The sequence below is a fragment of the Palaemon carinicauda genome, chromosome 40 (genome assembly GCF_036898095.1).
Source record: "Palaemon carinicauda isolate YSFRI2023 chromosome 40, ASM3689809v2, whole genome shotgun sequence".
NCBI lineage: Eukaryota > Metazoa > Arthropoda > Malacostraca > Decapoda > Palaemonidae > Palaemon > Palaemon carinicauda.
In genome coordinates, this window is record NC_090764.1 from 53,388,594 (window position 1) to 53,407,758 (window position 19,165).

General features: G+C 48.9%; 1 protein-coding gene across 2 annotated transcripts in view; it reads left to right on the plus strand.

The window, feature by feature from the left end:
• The window catches only part of LOC137631793 (uro-adherence factor A-like), a 258,626-nt gene that overhangs the window by 1,109 nt on the left and 238,352 nt on the right, over window positions 1-19,165 (plus strand). The window lies entirely within an intron of this gene.

Sequence of the window (19,165 nt, forward strand, 5' to 3'; positions counted from 1 at the left end):
TTCCGGCGTAAAATACGAATCTTCCGTTTATTGCTAAGGAGTATTTGTCCTGGTGAAGCTAAAACTAGCAGATAAAGCGGTAAAGTTTTACTGTATTACAGATTATCATTTCGGACAGAAAATATGTTCTCCTGTAGTAAATAACGTGATTTGACTGAATTTGAAATTCATTTCAACCGCAAACAGAACAACTAGTTCGACTAACTTCAAGTAGCCGAACTGGTTGTTGTTGTTACGGTTGAAATGAAGGTGAAAACCAGTTGAATCACGTTATTTTCAATATTAAACTTACCCGATAATCATGTAGCTGTCAACTCCGTTGCCCGACAGAATTCTATGGAGGGATACGCCAGCTATCACAATACTAGAAGGGGGTGTACTTACCAGCGCCACCTGTGGCCAGGTACTCAAGTACTTCTTGTTGACACCTCCTCAATTATTCCTCTGTCGTGCTTCCGGCAAGACGTTCTGGGATACGCTATGTTCTTGGAGTATTTTCACGACTTTGGTGAAGTATTTCTCTTTGATTTCGGCTGTCGCTTTACTGGAAACTTCTATATTAGCTTAGTTAGCTTTTGGAATTAATTTGATTAATTATGGTGACGAAGAGAGTATGAACTCTCTTTCACCTTTAAATGGCCGACCCTTCCCTTAGACGGAAGTGTTGGTGTCTAAGAGAGTATAGACTCTCTTTCTTAATTTTGCTTAACAAAAGTTATAGATTTATTTTATATCTCTCCGCCTCTTATAGGCCTCTTCGATTAACTTCCTTTTTTTATAAACTTATTAAAATTAATTTTTATATTTGTTTATATTCGACCTTCCTAATAGTAGGCGGTCTTTTCTTGGTACCGAAGTTAATTAACATTGAGCCCGTCATTTCGGTTTTACCTGTTAACATATTATGCTATTTTAATGTCTTTGAAAGAATTTCTTTGATAGTCTAGTACTGTTTTCAAAGTTGAACTAACGTTTTGTTTTGTCTCTGCAGTTGTTGACGTTCAGAACGTTCAACTTGCGCTCTATCGTTACGATAGAGAAAGAATTTTCACGGTTTCACGTTGCAGTAAGAGTAACCGTGTCTAGCGTTTTGTTCATTCTTTCTTAACTTAATGGTTTTAATCCTAATAAAGGAACTTTTCATTTTGGGAAATATTTCAGTTTTTTCCTTTAACAATAATATGTTTTAACGATATATATGATTGGGCTCTTCTCTCAGGTTCTAAATCAAGAGAGAGAGAGAGAGAGAGAGATAGAGACGGAGGGAGAAAGAGGAGGATAAACGTTTCATTCAAGCGAGTAACGTTGTTATCGTTTTTGCTCTTCTCCCTAGTCTCTTTAGGGGAAGAAGGTAAACGTTTCTAGAGTGATCTAGTGTTTAGTCTCTTTCCAGCCACTGAATTATTTATCTTTCATTAGATTTTTCTGTTACATTGTAATTCTGTTTTCGCAATTACTAACTTTTGAGAAAGGATAGAATTGCGTGTTTCAGGTACAAACCACTTAAAGTTTCGAGTTCAGTGAAATAAGTGCAAACAGAAAATCAAAGTGATAAGTGATTAGCGCAAAGTGTGTCAGTGTTGTGCGTGAGGGTACTTCTGTGCGCGCCAGTCGTCCTCCCAGTCCGGGACCTCTTGCAAGCTCCCAAGCCCAGGGGAGAAGCAATGTCGAAGGACAAAAGGGTTCAGCAGGCCTTGATCGGCGCACAGAAGTATCCTCGGTGGTTGTGGGCGTGTCTTACCGAGACCGTCACTCCCGCCCGCAGACGATTGAGCCCTTATTTTGCTCGTCTGCAGAAGAAATATAGGGGAGAAAACGCTGGTCTCAGGTCTCAAGACCTCTTAAACGTAAATTCCAGACCTATGCCAGACGTACGAAGTTAGAGTTCAACAACCCGGATGCAGTCATTGGGTTAGCTCTGACTCTCCTCAGTCATCAGTTGAATGCACTCCGCCTAAGAGGAGTAAGGTTCTGCCGCAACAGATCTCTGCTGTTAAGGCTTTACCTCAGCAGACCTTAGTGTCTGCCGACCCCAAGTGGACTCTACTACAGTCCATGCAAGCACAGCTTTCGGACTTGATGCGTGAGTGTCGGGCTGAGAGTGTTCCGCCTCCGCCTACACTCCCTCCGCCTGCGCTCGCTCCGCCTGATCGCAGTACCACCTGCCAGGCGTACGATGTTGAGCCACGTTCTGAGTTTGCTGTTCCCAGTGGTGTTCAGCCTCCGCCTTCCTTAAGGCAACCTTTACAATGGGATCAGGAGGATTATACCTCTCTTCCTCCGCCTCCACTTGCTGCTCCACCAGTGATGCAACACTCGGTTGAGGTACAACAACCTCTCCCGTCCATGAGTCAGTCTCCTCAGCTCTCGCTGCAGCGAGCTCAACCCTCCACAAGGCAAGCACCACAACACCTTAGCCTTGCGCCTCAGGAGCCTCAGCTTGCGAGACATTTACCTTGTTCTGCGCAGCCTCTACCTCATCGCGCTCCGCTCACACCACAGGAACTGGAACTTGCTACTCCGCTTCCGCCAACCGCTCAGCAAGCGCAACCCTTGGGTTCAACCACTCATGCTAGGAGTCAGCCTCCTCCACCCATGCGCCTTCCTTCTGCTTGTCTTTTATTCAGCCTTTGCAGACTGAGCCTCAGGTGTTCCCTCAACAGAGTCTTGAAGAGGAAACCACAACTATTGTTGTTCCAGCTCGTTCTGACTCTGCTGTTCAGCATTCCTTACCTCCATTTTCAAACCTTATGATAATGGAGGTTATTTGTATTACTTATAAAAATATATTTGTATTCCTTGCAATATATTTTTAACAATATCGCAAAATATGGCAAAAATATGAATCATGAGTTATGAATGTAAGGTAAATATTATGTTGATATTAAAACCCCATGCAAGCATGCATAAAGCACTCTAGCACTGGTCATGGAATTTCTGAGAAATGTTAAACGCCATGCACACGCTCTCTTGCTTACCTTACAGCATGCTCTACATACAGCATGCTCTGCTTACAGCATGCTCTGCTTACTACATGCTCTGCATACAGCATGCTCTGCATTCAGCATGCTCTGCATACAACATGCTCTACATTCAGCATGCTCTGCATACAGCAGGCTCTGCATACAACATGCTCTGCATACAGCATGCTCTGCATTCAGCATGCTCTGCATACAACATGCTCTGCATACAGCATGCTCTGCATTCAGCATGCTCTGCATACAACATGCTCTACATACAGCATGCTCTGCATACAGCATACTCTGCATACAACATGCTCTGCATACCTTACCGCATGCTTCTCAGTCACACATCTTTGGTTGTTGCCAACTCACTAGACTGTCAAGCAGTTTCATAACGTTGCCTTCTAGTCTGCTGCTTTTGCACCAGTGAACCCTCACTGAGAGAACTTAGCTTTTCTAGGATATGGTCCCTGTAGATGAGAAAGTTCTTTTCTCCCTCCTTCTGATATTCCCTTGAGGACTCTGTCATTTGGAGGGAGCCTTTAGCTGCATAGCCTCTTATGGACTTTTATTTAAGCATAACATGCTTCCAGGGAAGGTAATGGTTCCACTTCAGTCGCTAATCCCGTCTGTTACCACACCTGCTCCCATAGACCTTGAGCTGTGTAGCAAGACATGCAGTCCAAGCTTAGTCCTTGTTAGAGGATTTTTTGTTTACGGAGTCAATGTGTCACGGGGAAGACGTTCAACAACCAACAGAAGTGACTTGTTGTGACGCAGTGCGGCAACCTCAGCAACCCGATAAGGAGTTGTCTGTACGACCCAGACAGTCTAGACAGATTCGGGTTGTCACTGTACTTCCTCGCTTGCCCATGATTGACAGTTCACAGACTGTGCAGCAGTACCATGATCTTGTGTCCGGCTCCGTCAGACGACTGGCTTTTAAGAGCTCCCACAAGTCGTCGCTGTCTGGAGATTTTCAAATGGACTATGGATCTGACCAAGGAACTGGGCCTCCTGGTCAATTTTGAGGAGTCTCAGCTCGTCCCATCCCAGACCATTGTCTCCTTGGGTATGGATCTTCAGAGTCGAGCTTTTCGGACTTTTCCGTCGGCCCCAAGGATCTTCCAAGCCCTAGAATGCATCCAGAGCATGCTGAGAAGGAACCGATGCTCAGTCAGGTAGTGGATGAGTCTAACAGGGACACTTTCATCGCTGGCCCTGTTCATCGTGTTAGGGAGACTCCACCTCCCCCCCCTTCAGTATCATCTAGTTGCTCACTGGATAAAGGACATGACGCTAGAGACGGTCTCAGTTCCTGTTTCCGAAGAGAGGAGGTCTTCTCTCGCGTGGTGTAAGAACAGCTTTCTTCTCAAGGAAGTCTATTTGGCTGTTCAGAAACACGACCGCCGTCTCCTCTCGGACGCATCAGACACGGGCTGGGGTGCGACTTTGGACGGACAAGAATGCTCGGGAACATGGAATCAGGAGCAAAGGACACTTCACATCAATTGCAAGGAGTTGTTGGCGGTTATTCTGGCCTTGATAAACTTCAAGTCCCTCCAGCTTAACAAAGTGGTGGAGGTGGACTCTGACAACACCACAGCCCTGGCTTACATCTTCAAGCAGGGAGGGACTCTTTCGTGGAAGTTGTTCTAGATCGCAAGGGACCTACTCATCTGGTCTAAAGATCGAAAGCTAACTGGTAACGAGGTTCATTCAGGGCGGTATGAATGTCATGGCAGATCACCTTAGACGGAAGGGTCAGGTCATCCCCACAGAGTGGACCCTTCTCAAGAATGTTTGCAGCAGACTTTGGGCCCTGTGGGGTCAGCCAACCATAGATCTGTTCACTACCTCGATAACCTAGAGACTCCTGTTGTATTGTTCTCCGATTCCAGACCCAGCAGCAGTTCACGTGGATGCTTTTCTGCTGGATTGGTTCCATCTCGACCTGTATGCATTCCCGCCGTTCAAGATTGTCAACAGGGTACTTCAGAAGTTCTCCTCTCACAAAGGGACACGGCTGACGTTGGTTGGCTCCGCTCTGGCCCGCGAGAGAATGGTTCTTAGAGGTACTGCAATGGCTGGTCGACATTCCCAGGACTCTTCCTCTAGGAGTGAACCTTCTAAGTCTACCTCACGTAAAGAAGGTACACCCAATCCTCCACGCTCTTCGTCTGACTGCCTTCAGACTTTCGAAAGACTCTCAAGAGCTAGGGGCTTTTCGAAGGAGGCAGCCAGAGCGATTGCCAAAGCAAGGAGAACATCCACTCTCAGTATCTATCAGTCTCAAGGGGAAGTCTTCCGTAGCTGGTACAAGACCAATGCAGTTTCCTCAACCAGTACCACTGTAACCCAGATTGCTGACTTCCTGTTATATCTAAGGAAAGTAAGATCCCTTTCAGCTCCTACGATCAAGGGTTACAGAAGTATGTTGGCAGCGGTTTTCCGCCACAGAGGCTTGGATCTTTCCACCAACAAAGATCTACAGGACCTCCCTAGGTCTTTTGAGACCTCAAAGGAACGTCGGTTGTCCACTCCAGGCTGGAATCTAGACGTGGTCCTAAGGTTCCTTATGTCATCAAGATTTGAACCTCTCCAATCAGCCTCTTTTTAGGACCTCACATTAAAAACTCTTTTCCTCGTGTGCTTGACAACAGCTAAAAGAGTAAGTGAGATCCACGCCTTCAGCAGGATCATTGTTTTCACATCTGAAACGGCTACATGTTCCTTGCAGCTCGGTTTTTGCTAAACGAGCTTCCTTCACGTCCTTGGCCTAAGTCGTTCGAGATCCCAAGCCTGTCCAACTTGGTGGGGAATGATCTGAAGAGAGTACTTTGCCCAGTTAGAGCTCTTAGGTACTATCTAAAAAGGTCTTAACCTTTACAAGGACAATCAGAAGCCTTATAGTGTGCTATCAAGAAACCTTCTTTTCCAAGTTCTAAGAACTCAGTTTCTTACTATTCAGGCTTCTGATTAGAGAAACACATCCTCATCTGAAGGAAGAAGACCTTGCTTTGCTGAAGGTAAGGACACATGAAGTGGGAGCTGTGGCTACTTCAGTGGCCTTCAAACAGAGCCATTCTCTGCAGAGTGTTATGGATGCAACCTATTGGAGAAGCAAGTCAGTGTTCGCATCATTCTATCTCAAAGATGTCCAGTCTCTTTACGAGTACTGCTACACCCTGGGACCATTCGTAGCAACGAATGCAGTAGTAGGCGAGGGCTCAGCCACTACATTCCCATAATCCCATAACCTTTTAACCTTTCTCTTGAATACTTTTTATGGGTTGTACGGTCGGCTAAGAAGCCTTCCACATCCTTGTTGATTTGGCGGGTGGTCAATTCTTTCTTGAGAAGCGCCGAGGTTAAAGGTTGTGATGAGGTCCTTTAGTATGGGTTGCAGCCCTGTATACTTTAGCACCTTTGAGTTGATTCAGCCTCCCAAGAGGAACGCTGCGCTAAGTAAGGAAGACGAACTTAAAAAAGAGGCAGAGTAACGGTTCAATTCGACTTCCTTACCAGGTACTTATTATTTCATTGTTATTTGAGATAACTGTTATATGAAATATGGGATACTTAGCTATCCTTTAATCTTGTACACTGGTTTTCACCCACCCCCCTGGGTGTGAATCAGCTACATGATTATCGGGTAAGTTTAATATTGAAAAATGTTATTTTTATTAGTAAAATAAATTTTTGAATATACTTACCCGATAATCATGATTTAATCGACCCTCCCTTCCTCCCCATAGAGAACCAGTGGACCGAGGAATAATTGAGGAGGTGTCAACAAGAAGTACTTGAGTACCTGGCCACAGGTGGCGCTGGTAAGTACACCCCCTTCTAGTATTGTGATAGCTGGCGTATCCCTCCATAGAATTCTGTCGGGCAACGGAGTTGACAGCTACATGATTATCGGGTAAGTATATTCAAAAATTTATTTTACTAATAAAAATAACATTTTATTAGAAAAAACATATATTTTCTATTAAAATGTTTAAATATAATGGTTCTTGTTCCGACATGGGCTCGCTTCGTTCGCCAGAAAACAAAAATATCAAGCTCGTATGTACTGGCAAGCGGTAATGTTGAGCTGCGCACGCTAACATTAGCAACGCTAAATATAATTTGTTCCGTAACTGACATGCAAACCTCGCTATTTAATAGGGGTTATTACTTTCAGCGTAGCTGAAATGACAAGCTATTAGAATTTAACCAGGGTTTACTACCCCACCGCTAGTTAGCGGGGGTTAGGGAGGGTAGCTTGCTACCCCCCCCTCACACACACCTGTGCTTGAGCTCACTTTGCTCTCGGCTCGGGTGGTAGTCGGACGTGTCCGCTCTCACCCTCGCCTCTCTGACAGCCATTAATGCATTTTTGCTTTTTCTCTTCTACAGGTGTCTTTGTGAAGTTGGCCTCTGCTATCATGCGCAAGTGTCCTGGATTACCCGACCCCCCTTGTGGTACGTTTATGTCGGCGGTCGAGACGGACCCTCACACCCTTTGTCCTTATTGTAGGGGCCAGCGGCGTGATAGAACTAATAAGTGTGGTGAGTGTAGGGAGTGGTCTACCTCCCAGCGGGAGAGGTTTTCTCGGCGACGGAAGTAGAAGTCCAAGCGGGATATTTCTCCTTCGAAAGTTTCTTTGAAAGGAGAAATTCCCAAGGACTCTTCTTCCATTGCCCAAACCTCCTCCGAAGCTCCCGCTCGATCGGTTTCTTTCGAGAGACCGTCGAGGGGTAGCGTAGGCCATAGTTCTGTTTCCCGACCTCGGGGTTCGGGAGAGGTCATTGCCTCCCATAGCGAGGCAGCTCCTCCTCCTCTCCCAGGGGAGGAATTAAATATTAATGTAAGCACTAATGATTTGTTTCAGCTTTGGTCTTCCTTGGGGTGAGGGTTCGCCCTCCTAGGAAGCCTTGTTTGACATGATCCGGTTGGGTGCCGCTGTCAAACAATCGCCGACTTTGGCAGAGGTTGATCCTCTGTCTATCGTCGACGTTGTGGTGGCAGAGGCTTCCGATGCGGTATCTCCGACCTCTGCAACTGATCAACCTGCTGTAGCTGAAGGCTTAGTTTCTCCCTCTGATCAACCTTCGAGAGAGGAACTAAGTCCAACAGTCTCTCCTGCCGGTGATTCTCCCCCTCGTGGGAGTTCACTCACAGAGACTCCTCTTCGGAGGACTGCTGACGGTCAGCTCGTTGACCCAACGGCCCCCAGAGGGGGCATACGGCGTAAAGCTCGCCTCCCTCTTCGCCGGAGAGGCCTCCCTTCACCTCACGAGGGTGTGAGGAGGCACCTCTTCAGTTCATCTTCATCGCCGCAGAGGAGCCTCGTCATCGATCCCCGACTGTTCCTGCTACAACCCTGGACCTCTCTGCATATCGTTCGCGATCCTCTTCGGTGGCAGGTCGTCCTTACAAAGGACACGTCGACCTTCCACCCATCAGACCTTCTGACCTGCCGTCGCCATTCCTGATCGCCAGCGCGCCACTGTGCGCCTTCGTTCTCCTGCGCGCCCACGATCTTACGATCTGGGCGCAGTAGGGAAGTTGAATGCTTCCCCTGCTCGTCAGCGCTCGCTAACGCGCCGTCGTTCTTCACCTGCGCGCTATCTTTCGCCTGCACGCATTCTCGCGCAGTCACCCACTCGCGCCCACGAGGATGCGCGCCCGCGCCCATCTCCCCAGCCTGATGTGCGCGGAGATGTCTCTCTTGCGCGTGCGTACCCAATGGTATCATCGCCCGCGCGGGCTCTTCATTCTGATCTTGCGCGCGCAAACTACTTTCTGCGCACCCTCTGCGGTCTCCGGCACGCGCTCCTACGCGCCATCGCTCGCCCGCGCGCCAACATTCGCCCGCGCGCCAACATTCGCCCGCGCGCCAACATTCGCTCGCGCGCGACCCCGGGTATTCCCCATCGCGCCATCGCCAATACCATCCCACGCGCGACGCTGCAGGACAACGCGCGGCAAGGTCGCCATCGCCACATTCTCCCCCTGCAAGCGCAGAACAGCGGGCTCGCCGGCAAGGGGGAAGGTTCCAGAAAGGTCTAGGGACATCTCTTCTCCATCATCTTCTTCTTTTCAGGCGAACCCCCCTTTGGTAACTCCTCCCAGGGATCGGTCGATCCCTTTCCCTCCAGAGGGAGTATCTGACAGCGCAGCCATCAGCCAGCAGCCTTGGTTTGGGACACTGGTCAGAGCGGTCGTGCAGGTGTTTAAGCCTTTTCTCTCTGACCTGGGCCACAAATCCTTGGCAGCTTCTACTCCCCTGAAGAGGAAAGAGGAGTTTCAAACGTAGTAACTTCTCCAAGGGCGAAGCTGACTCCTTGTAAGTCTTTGAGGTAGGCCGCCTCACCACCCCAGACTTTTTCTCCCTCCCCTTCAGACGAAGACTTCCCGTCCTCAGGGGAGTCATGTGAGGTGAGGCGTTTCCCCATCGCACCAATGAGGGAAAGCCCACATCGCGCTGAAAAGTCTTCTCGGGTAGGAGTGGAGAAGAGCCTGCCCCTGTCGTTGTTGGAGTGTTGCATCCCTCCCAGGAGGAGTCAGAACATGCGTTCTGGCAGGTTCTGACCCTTATGAGAACTCTCAATGGGTTTGCTGACCCAGAGATTCCTCCTCGTGAGGGTAAAGACACTGTCTTGGACCGAGTCTTTGGGACTCAAAAACCCTCGAAGGCCAGTGCGGCTTTGCCCTGGTCTCAAGGGGTCAAGAGTGCCAGGGACAAGATTGAAGTCCAGCTCTCCGAGCTTGCCTCCTCCAGACGTTCCAGTGCCGGCAACAAGCTCCTCCCATCTCCTCGTGTACAACAGAGGAGGTACTTCGACATCGTAGAGGAGACTTGTTTGGCTCTTCCCCTTCACCATTCGTTGGAAGAGCTTACCAGGGGAGTCCCTCTTGAGAGACTCTCCAACCGGCAGTTCTCATTCTCGGCGACTGAGATCCTTAGCCAGGAGAAGGTGGCGAAGTGTGCCATGCAGGCCACTTCGTGGCTGGATATCTGGCCAGGGACCTTAGGTATCCTGATGTGTTCGGAGTATTTATCCAAAGAACGTACCAGGAAGGCTATGGAGACCTCTTTACTCTCAGGCACTCGCGCGATCGAGTTTCTAGCCCACCAAGTCTCGAACTTGTGGGCTAACACCATCTTGAAACGTCGGGATGCGGTGTCTGAAAGGTTCCATCAAAAGGTCCCTAACACCGAGATCAGCAGGCTCAGACATTCTTCCGTTATGGGAACGAACTTGTTTGAGCCTAGGGACGTGGAGCAGGCCGCTGAGAGATGGAGGAAGTCCCACCAAGACTCCCTCCTACATAGGGCTCTGACATCTAAACCCTGTAAACCTCCAGCACCCCAGCAGCCAAGCCATACCAAGACCACGAAACCGGCAGCGAAGACGACGGTGTCTAAGCCCTTTCCTGTCAAGGACAGGAAAGGCAAAAAGTCCTCCAGGGTAGGGAAGAATCCTAGAGGGAGCGGCCGAGGCCCCAAACGCTAGGAGTGGCAGTCCCCCTACATGTCCACCAGTGGGGGGATGCCTACAAAGTTGCGCGAACAGGTGGCAGTAACTCGGGGCCGATTCCTGGACGATTTCCGTAATCAGTCAGGGATATCGCGTCCCGTTCACAACATCTCTACCTCCCCTGACAGCGAATCAAGTGTCGTTGAGCTCCCTTGCCATGGGATCAGCAAGGGGGCAAGCCCTTCGGGCAGAAGTCCAGACCATGTTGAAGAAGGGCGCTCTCCAAGAGGTCCTCGACGGGTCTCCAGGCTTCTTCAGTCGACTCTTTCTTGTAAAGAAGGCGTCTGGAGGCTGGAGACCAGTCACCGGCCTCTCAGCTCTGAACAAGTTTGTCAAGCAAACTCTGTTCCGCATGGAGACCGCAGACACGGTCAGACTAGCAGTGAGACCGCAAGACTTCATGTGTACACTGGATCTGAAGGACGCGTACTTCCAGATCTCAGTCCATCCGTCTTCAAGGTGCTGTGTTTCGGTCTCTCCACAGCACCACAGGTTTTTACCAGTGTGTTCACCCTAATATCTTCGTGGGCACACAGGATCGGCATCCGTCTCCTCCGTTATCTGGGCGACTGGCTGATCCTAGCAGACTCGGAGTCATCCCTTCTTCAACACCGAGACAAACTTCTGGGACTTTGCCAGGATCTGGGGATCCTGGTAAATCTCGAGAAGTCCTCTCTGCTTCCCACTCAAAGACTGGTATATCTAGGCATGATCATAGACACCAATCTTCACAAAGCCTTCCCATCAGACGACAGGATAGCAAGGCTGAGGAGGGTCGCAAGCCCTTTCCTCAGACGAGAAGAACTTCCAGCCCAATCGTGGTTACGTCGCCTCGGTCACCTCTCATCTTTGGCTCGTCTAGTTCTCAACGGCCGCCTCAGGATGAGATCTCTCCAGTGGCGACTCAAGTCCCGGTGGAATCAGGGTTACGATTCTCCAGACTTCCTGATCCCTATGGGAACTGCGGAACGGACGGACCTCCAGTGGTGGGTGACAGACGAGAACCTACGAAGAGGAGTGGATCTTCTCGTCCTCCCCCCGGATTTGATGCTGTTTTCGGACGCCTCAAAGAAAGGGTGGGGGGCCACGTTCTGCAACACAAGACCTCAGGCCTGTGGTCAGAATCAGAAAAGTGCCTCCATATAAATCTGATAGAAATGAAGGCAGTATTCCTGGCCCTTCAACAGTTCCAACAATACCTGGCGTCACCTTGTGGTGGTGATGAGCGACAACACCATAGTGGCTTACATCAACAAGCAAGGAGGTACCTTTTCGAAGCAGCTATCCCATCTCGCAGTAGAGATACTGAGATGGACCGAAGTCCACTCGATTCCACTATCGGCACGTTTCATTCCAGGCAAGAGGAATGTGCTCGCCGACAGTCTGAGCAGAGCGTCTCAGATAGTGAGTACTGAGTGGTCTTTGGATCATCTAGTAGCCAACAAAGTCCTGATTTTGTGGGGTTCCCCGACTGTGGATCTGTTCGCGACAGCGTTGAACTTCAAGCTTCCGCTGTACTGCTCCCCAGTCCCGGATCCCAAGGCACTCTGGCAAGATGCCTTCCAACAACGGGGGACAACATCGACATGTACGCCTTTCCCCCGTTCTGTGTGATGAGGAGGGTGCTCAACAAGACCAGAATATTGGTCAATCTTTCAATGACCTTCATAGCTCCGCTATGGCATCACGCAAAATGGTTCCCGGACCTTCTGCAACTCCTAACGGAACTTCCGAGAGAACTCCCTCCGCGACACGAGCTACTCAGACAACCACATGCCAACATCTTCCACAAAGCCGTAGCTTCGCTACGACTTCACGCCTGGAGACTATCCAGCATCTCCTCGCTGAGAGAGGATTTTCGCAACAAGTTGCGATTAGTATGTCTGGACATCTGCGAAAGTCATCCGCATCTGTCTACCTGGCAAAGTGGAAAGTCTTCTGTGGTTAGTGTCATGGAAGGGGTACCTCTCCACTCGATGCCACTATTCCAGCAATAGCGGAGTTCCTCGTGTATTTGCGGGAAGAAATGCGCCTTTCAGTCTCGGCAGTGAAAGGCTATCGCTCAGTCTTAAATCTAGCCTTCAGGCTCAAAGGAATGGATATTTCTTCCTCGTTGGAACTTTCCCTACTCATACGAAGTTATGAACTTACCTGCACTCAGTCGGAAGTGAGACCTCCTCCAGGGAACGTGGTTCGAGTTCTCAGGTCTCTTAAGAGACCTTCCTATGAACCATTACGCCAGGCTTCAGATCGCCACCTAACTTGGAAGACAGTGTTCCTACTAGCTTTGGCCTCGGGCAAGTGTGTCGGTGAACTTCATGGTCTCTCATATGACATAGCCCATTCAAGGGGATGGGGGGAGATAACGTTCAAATTCGTCCCTGAGTTTATTGCTAAGACTCAGAATCCGGGGGTGCCGGACCCTCGCTTCGACTCCTTCCAGATTTCGAGTCTTCGTTCTGTAACAGATGACCCAGTCCATCTCTTACTGTGCCCAGTAAGGAGTCTGAGGCTATATCTCAAAAGAACGGCTGCAGTCCGTCCCCAGGTGCAGGCATTGTTTGTGAGCACTGGGAGGACTAAGAGGAGGGTCACCAAAAACACCATCTCGGCATGGATTCGTAGGGTGATTCATCTGTCCCTGAATCCAGACCCTCCTCCGTCACGTCGCCCTAGAGCACCTGATGTCAGGTGCGTAGCTACGTCCCTGGCCTTCAAGAAAAATTTCTCAGTGACGCAGGTTCTTCAGGCTGGGGTGTGGAAGCGTCAGACGACCTTCACAGCCCACTACCTGCAAGACTTGACCTACAGGAGGCTCGATACGTTTTCTATCGGCCCTGTGGTGGCTGCACAACAGTTGGTTTAAAACCTCAAGCTCCTTAATGGATAAGTAGCAGAAGGTTTAGGGCATTGTTACCCAGTCTTAGTCTGCATGAATGAAAAGGTTTGTGTGGCCCTTATTCTTTTCTTCATCCTCCCCTCTCTTGGGGAAAGCACCATCCTGGGTTCTCTGCACAGCTGACCTCAAACTACTGCAGTTAAACCATGTTTCCTTGTGTTCCTAGTATTAAGCTAATACTGTCACGTCCCCATACCCTGACGAGTTGGTATTAGGAGAGTCCTAGCCTAAAGTTTCCATCTAAAGGACTACAGGTCAACTTCCTAGGACGAGTCACACTTCATACCTTCACACACAGCTTATATAGGCCGCAATCCTTGCGTAGCAAGGTTCTAGCGAGGTACAGGGACTCCTTATTGTTGAGTGCTGACACACTCGGATACTGAGTCCCCTGGCAAAGCCAAAAGCCAGTACTGGCTGGGACTTTCCACCCTTCCATCGGGTGAGGCACCCATATTAAATAGCGTGGTTTGTATGTCAGGTACGGAACAAATGACAAATTCGTAAATAATTTGTATTTTTCCTAACAATACAAACCTTAGCTATTTAATCAAACTTGCCCGCCAGCCCTATCCCCCTTGAAGTCCTACCTCTAAGCAAAGTGAGCTCAAGCACAGGTTTGTGTGAGGGGGGGGGGGGGGGTAGCAAGCTACCCTCCCTACCCCCCACTAACTAGCGGTGTGGGTAGTAAACCCTTGTTAAAATTCTAATGGCTCGTCATTTCAGCTACGCCGAAAGTAATAACCCATATTAAATAGCTAAGGTTTGTATAGTTAGGAAAAATACAATTTTCAATATCAAACTTACCCGATGATCATATAGCTGCATCCCTGCTGCCCGACAGAAAAAACCTACGGGCGGAATACGCCAGCGATCGCTATACAGGTGGGGGTGTACATCAACAGCGCCATCTGTCAAGTAGGTACTCAAGTACTCGATGTCAACAAAGAACCAATTTTCCCTCTGTCGTGCCACAGGCAAGACCTACTAAATACGCCGTCCCTAACTGGATTTGTTTTCACAACGATTTGGTGAAGTACACTATTCCAGTTTTGAGCTTTCGCTATGCAGGGGTTTTATCTTCATTTCAAAACTTGAACTCGTTTTGGATAGATTTAATTATGGTGACGAAGAGAGTATGGACTCTCTTTCACTTTTAAATGGCCGACCCTTCCCTTAGACGGAAGTGTTGGTGACGAAGAGAGTATGGACTCTCTTTCACTTTTAAATGGCCGACCCTTCCCTTAGACGGAAGTGTGTTTAGGTTTTTGGTAATTTTGCTTAACAAGTTATAGATCTATTTATTTTATATCTCTCCGCCTTTATAGGCCTCTTCGATTAACTTTCCATTTATTATAAACTTATAAAAATTAATTTTTATGTTTGTTTATTTGCGACCTTTCCTAATAGTAGGCGGTCCTTACTTGGAACCGAAGTTAATTAACATTGAGCCCGTCATATCGTATTTACCTTTTAAGAATTTATACTTTTTTTTAATTTTAATGTTTTTGAAAGAATTTCTTTGATATTCTCGTACTGTTTTCAAAGATGAACTAACGTTTAGTTTAGTCTCCGCAGTTGTTGACGTTCAGAACGTTCAACACGGTTTCACGTTGCAGTAAGAGTAAACCGATTCTAGCGTTTCGTTCATTCTTTCTTAGCTTAAATGGTTTAAATTCTAATAAAGGAACTTTTTATTTGGGAAACCTTTCAGTTTTTTCCTTTAGCAAATAATATGTTTTAACGATATATATTGGGCTCTTCTCTCAGGTTCTAAGTCAAGAGAGAAGAGAGAGAGAGATAGAGACGGAGGGAGAGAGAGGAGAATAAACGTTTCGTTCAAGCGGGTAACGTTGTTCTCGTTTTTTACTCTTCTCCCTAGTCGCTGTAGGGGAAGAAGGTAAAACGTTTCTAGAGTTTTATTCTTGTTCCCAGGCTTTATGCGGTGAGAGATTTTAAACGTAGTTTATTTGATCTAGTGTTTAGTCTCTTTTCCAGCCACTGAATTCTTTATCTTTAATTATGTTTTTCTGTTGCATTGTAAAACTGTTTTCGCAATTACTACCTTTTAATGAAGGATAGGATTGCGTGTTTCAGGTAGAAATCAGTAAAACTTTCGATTTCAGTGAAATAAGTGCAAACAGAAAATCAAAAGTGATAAAGTGATATGCGCAAAGTGTTACAGTGTTGCGTTCGAGGGTTCGTCTGTTCGTGCCAGTTGTTCACCTAGTCCGATACCTCTTACAAGCTCCCAAGCCCAGGGGAGAAGTAATGTCGAACGACTTATGGGTTCCACAGGCCTTGATCGACGAACAGACGTTTCCCTCGGTGGTTTCGGGTGTATCTACACACGTTGCCGACGTGATCGCCCCACCCACACAAAGACGAGAGAGCCCATTTATTCCTCGTCTGCGGAAGAGGTTTCTCGCAGAAACCATGGACCAAATCTTGCAGCTTTTTAAGTGCAAGTCGGTCCCTTCCGCGCAAGTCCAACGGCCTAGGTGTAGCCACTGGGTCAGTTCGGACTCGCTGCAGTCATCCGACGACTGCACACCTCCCAAGAGAGGCAAGGTGGTACCGCAACAGGCAGTAACTCCGTCTGTTGCTGCACCAGCTGTTTTAGACCCTCAGTCACAACGGACAGTAGCTCCGTTTGTTGCCGTCTTTGTAGACCCTAGTGGTCCATGCTGCAGACTATACAGTCTCAGCTTGCTTCCTTCATGCAGGAGTATCGTGCTGAGAAGGTTGACACTGCACCTGTTAACCTACAACCTGCCACGGTTGTGCGCTCAGCAGATACTGCGGCTGCCTGCTCCCACACTCCACCTGTGAGAGCTCCACCACCGATGCGCAGTCGACCCTGCCAGACGCATGTTCATGCTGCACCCTCCGTTGACATGCGTGAGCTACCGCATCAGCAGTGGGAAGGTGCTGTCAAGCTGCCGTGTTTTGACGCAATGCGGCATGCTCCGCAACCCACGGCAGTCCCTCCCACGCACCAGCACTCCGCTTTTGTTGTTGCCAGCTCCCACACTCCGACTGCGGAGAAGGTTGACGATGCACCCGTTGGCCTACAGCCTGCCACGGTTGTGCGCCCAGCATGGCTGCCTGCTCCCACACTCTTGTTGTGAGAGCTCCTCCACCCATGCGCAGTCGACCCTGCCAGACGCATGCTGACTCCCACAGACACACGGAGCACTCCGTTGCCGTGCGTGAGCTACCACAAGCTGCCGTGTTTTGACACGGTGTGTCAGCCTCCGCAACACACTGTGGTTACCGCCACTCGCCCGCAGCAGACTAGTCAGTCAGGAGTTGAGGCTTCCCCACACAGCTTTGGTTGTTGCCAACTCACAGACTGTCAAGCAGTTACATGACGTTGCCTTCTGGTCTGCTACTAATGCACCAGTGCTGTATGTCCTCACGCACCTGTTGTGGTTGACAGTTCAGTTTTTGACAGTTCACAGACTGTCAAGCAGTTACATAACGTTGCCTTCTGGTCTGCTGCTTATGCACCAGTGAAACCCTCACTGAGATAACCTAGCTTTTCTCGGACATGGTTCCTGTAGATGAGAAAGTGCTATTCTCCCTCCTTCTGATATTCCCTTGAGGACTCTGTCATTTGGAGAGGAGCCTTAAGCTGCTTAGCCTCCTATGGACTTTAATTAAAGCATAACATGCTTCCAGGGATGGTAAATGGTTCCGCTTCAGTCGCTAACCCCGTCTGTTGCCACACCTGCTCCCATAGACCTTGGGCTTTGTTGCAAGACATGCAGTCCAAGCTTAGTCCTTGATAGAGGATTTTTTACGGAGAAGAACCTTCTAGCCAACAACCTTCCTACCGGTTGGTTGTACGCCCTGTTGACGCTGAGGTATCCTACTCACGTCCGCCAGTTGAGATGGTTCCTCCACCGGTGCGACCCAGTGTGGGTTGCCAGTCGCACGTTGACGTTAAGCGACTCTCGGAGGTGGTTGTGAACGTTCAGTGTGTCACTAGGAAGACGTTCAACAACCAGCAGAGGTGACTTTGTTGTGACGCAGTGCGGCAACCTCAGCAACCCGATAGGGGTTGTCTGCACAACCCAGACAGTCTAGACAGTTTCGGGTTGTCGCTGTACTTCCTCGCGTCCCCATAGTTGACAGTTCACACACTGTGCAGCAGTACCGTATCTTGTTTCCGGCTCCGTCACGCATCCACCAGTGCGACCGGATTCAGCGAGTCAGACGTTGCCCACTCCGTTGCCGTTTCCTCATCAGTTTCGGATGAGGAACCCTCTGATGAGGACATGGCTGAACAAGACGATCAACCCCCAGCCCTGCTATCCATCCAGAAGATGCTGAAGAAGGAACACGGCCCTGTCAGGCTGTGGATGAGTCTGGTTAGGACACTGTCATCCGTGGTTCAATTGGTGTCACTTGGAAGACTACACCTCCGTCCTCTTCGGTGTCATCTAGCTCTTCACTGGAAAAGGACAAGACGCTAGAAGCGGTCTCGATCCCGGTTTCCGGAAGATAAGTCTGGTCTGACTTGACGAAAGGACTTTATCAACCTTTGAAAGGGTCTTCCCCTGACTGTTCAGACTCCCAACCACGTTCTCTTCTCAGACGCATCGGACGTAGGCTGGGGTGCGACCTTAGGCGGTAGGGAATGCTCGGGATTATGGAACTCGAGTCAAAGGACAATGCATTTCAACTGCAAGAAGCTTCTGGCAGTACGTCTGACCTGGAAAAGCTTCAGGTCTCTCCTTCAAGGCAAAGTAGTGGAGGTGAACACGGTCAACTCCCTGCTTTGATGTACATCTCCTAGCAAGGAGGGATCTACTCTCTGACATGGTACGAGTTCGCAAGTGACCTCCTCTCCTGTTCAACAGGTCTAGACTTTTCTCTAGTAACGAGTTTCATCCAAGGCAACTTGAATGTCTCAGCAGATTGTCTCAGTAGGAAGGGACAATAATTCCAACATATTGGACCCTCCACAAGGATGTATGCAAGAGACTTTGGGTCACCTGGGGCCAGCCAACCATAGATCTCTTCGCAACCTCGATGTCCAAGAGGCTCTCAATACTTTGCTCACCTATCCCGGACCCAGCAGTAGTTCTTATAGATGCCTTTCTACTAGATTGCTCTCATCTAGATCTATATGCATTCCCTCCGTTCTAGATTGTCAACAAGGTACTGCAGAAGTTCGCCTCTCACGAAGGGACAAAGTTGACGCTAGTTGCTTCCCTCTGGCCCGCGAGAGAATAACTTACCGAGGTACTTCGATGGCTAGTAGACGTTCCCAGAACTCTTCCCCTAAGGGTGGACCTGCTACGTCTGCCACGCGTAAAGAAGGTACTCCAAGGCCTCCACGCTCTTCGTCTCACTGCCTTCAGAGTATCGAAAGACTCTCGAGAACTAGAGGTTTTTCGAAGGAGGCAACCAGAGCGATTGCTAGAGCAAGGAGAACATTCACCCTTAGAGTCTACCAATCGAAGTGGGAAATCTTCCGAGCTGGTGCAAGTCAGTATCCGTATCCTCGACCAGTACCTCTGTAACTCAAATAGCTGACTTCCTCTTATATCTGAGGAAAGAGCGATCTCTTTCAGCTCCCACTATCAAGGGTTACAGAAGCATGTTGGCATCAGTCTTCCGTCACAGAGGCTTAGATCTTTCCAACAATAAAGATCTACAGGACCTCCTTAAGTCTTTTGAGACCACGAAGGAGCGTCGTTTGGTTACACCTGGTTGGAATTTAGACGTGGTTCTAAGATTCCTTATGTCAGACAGGTTC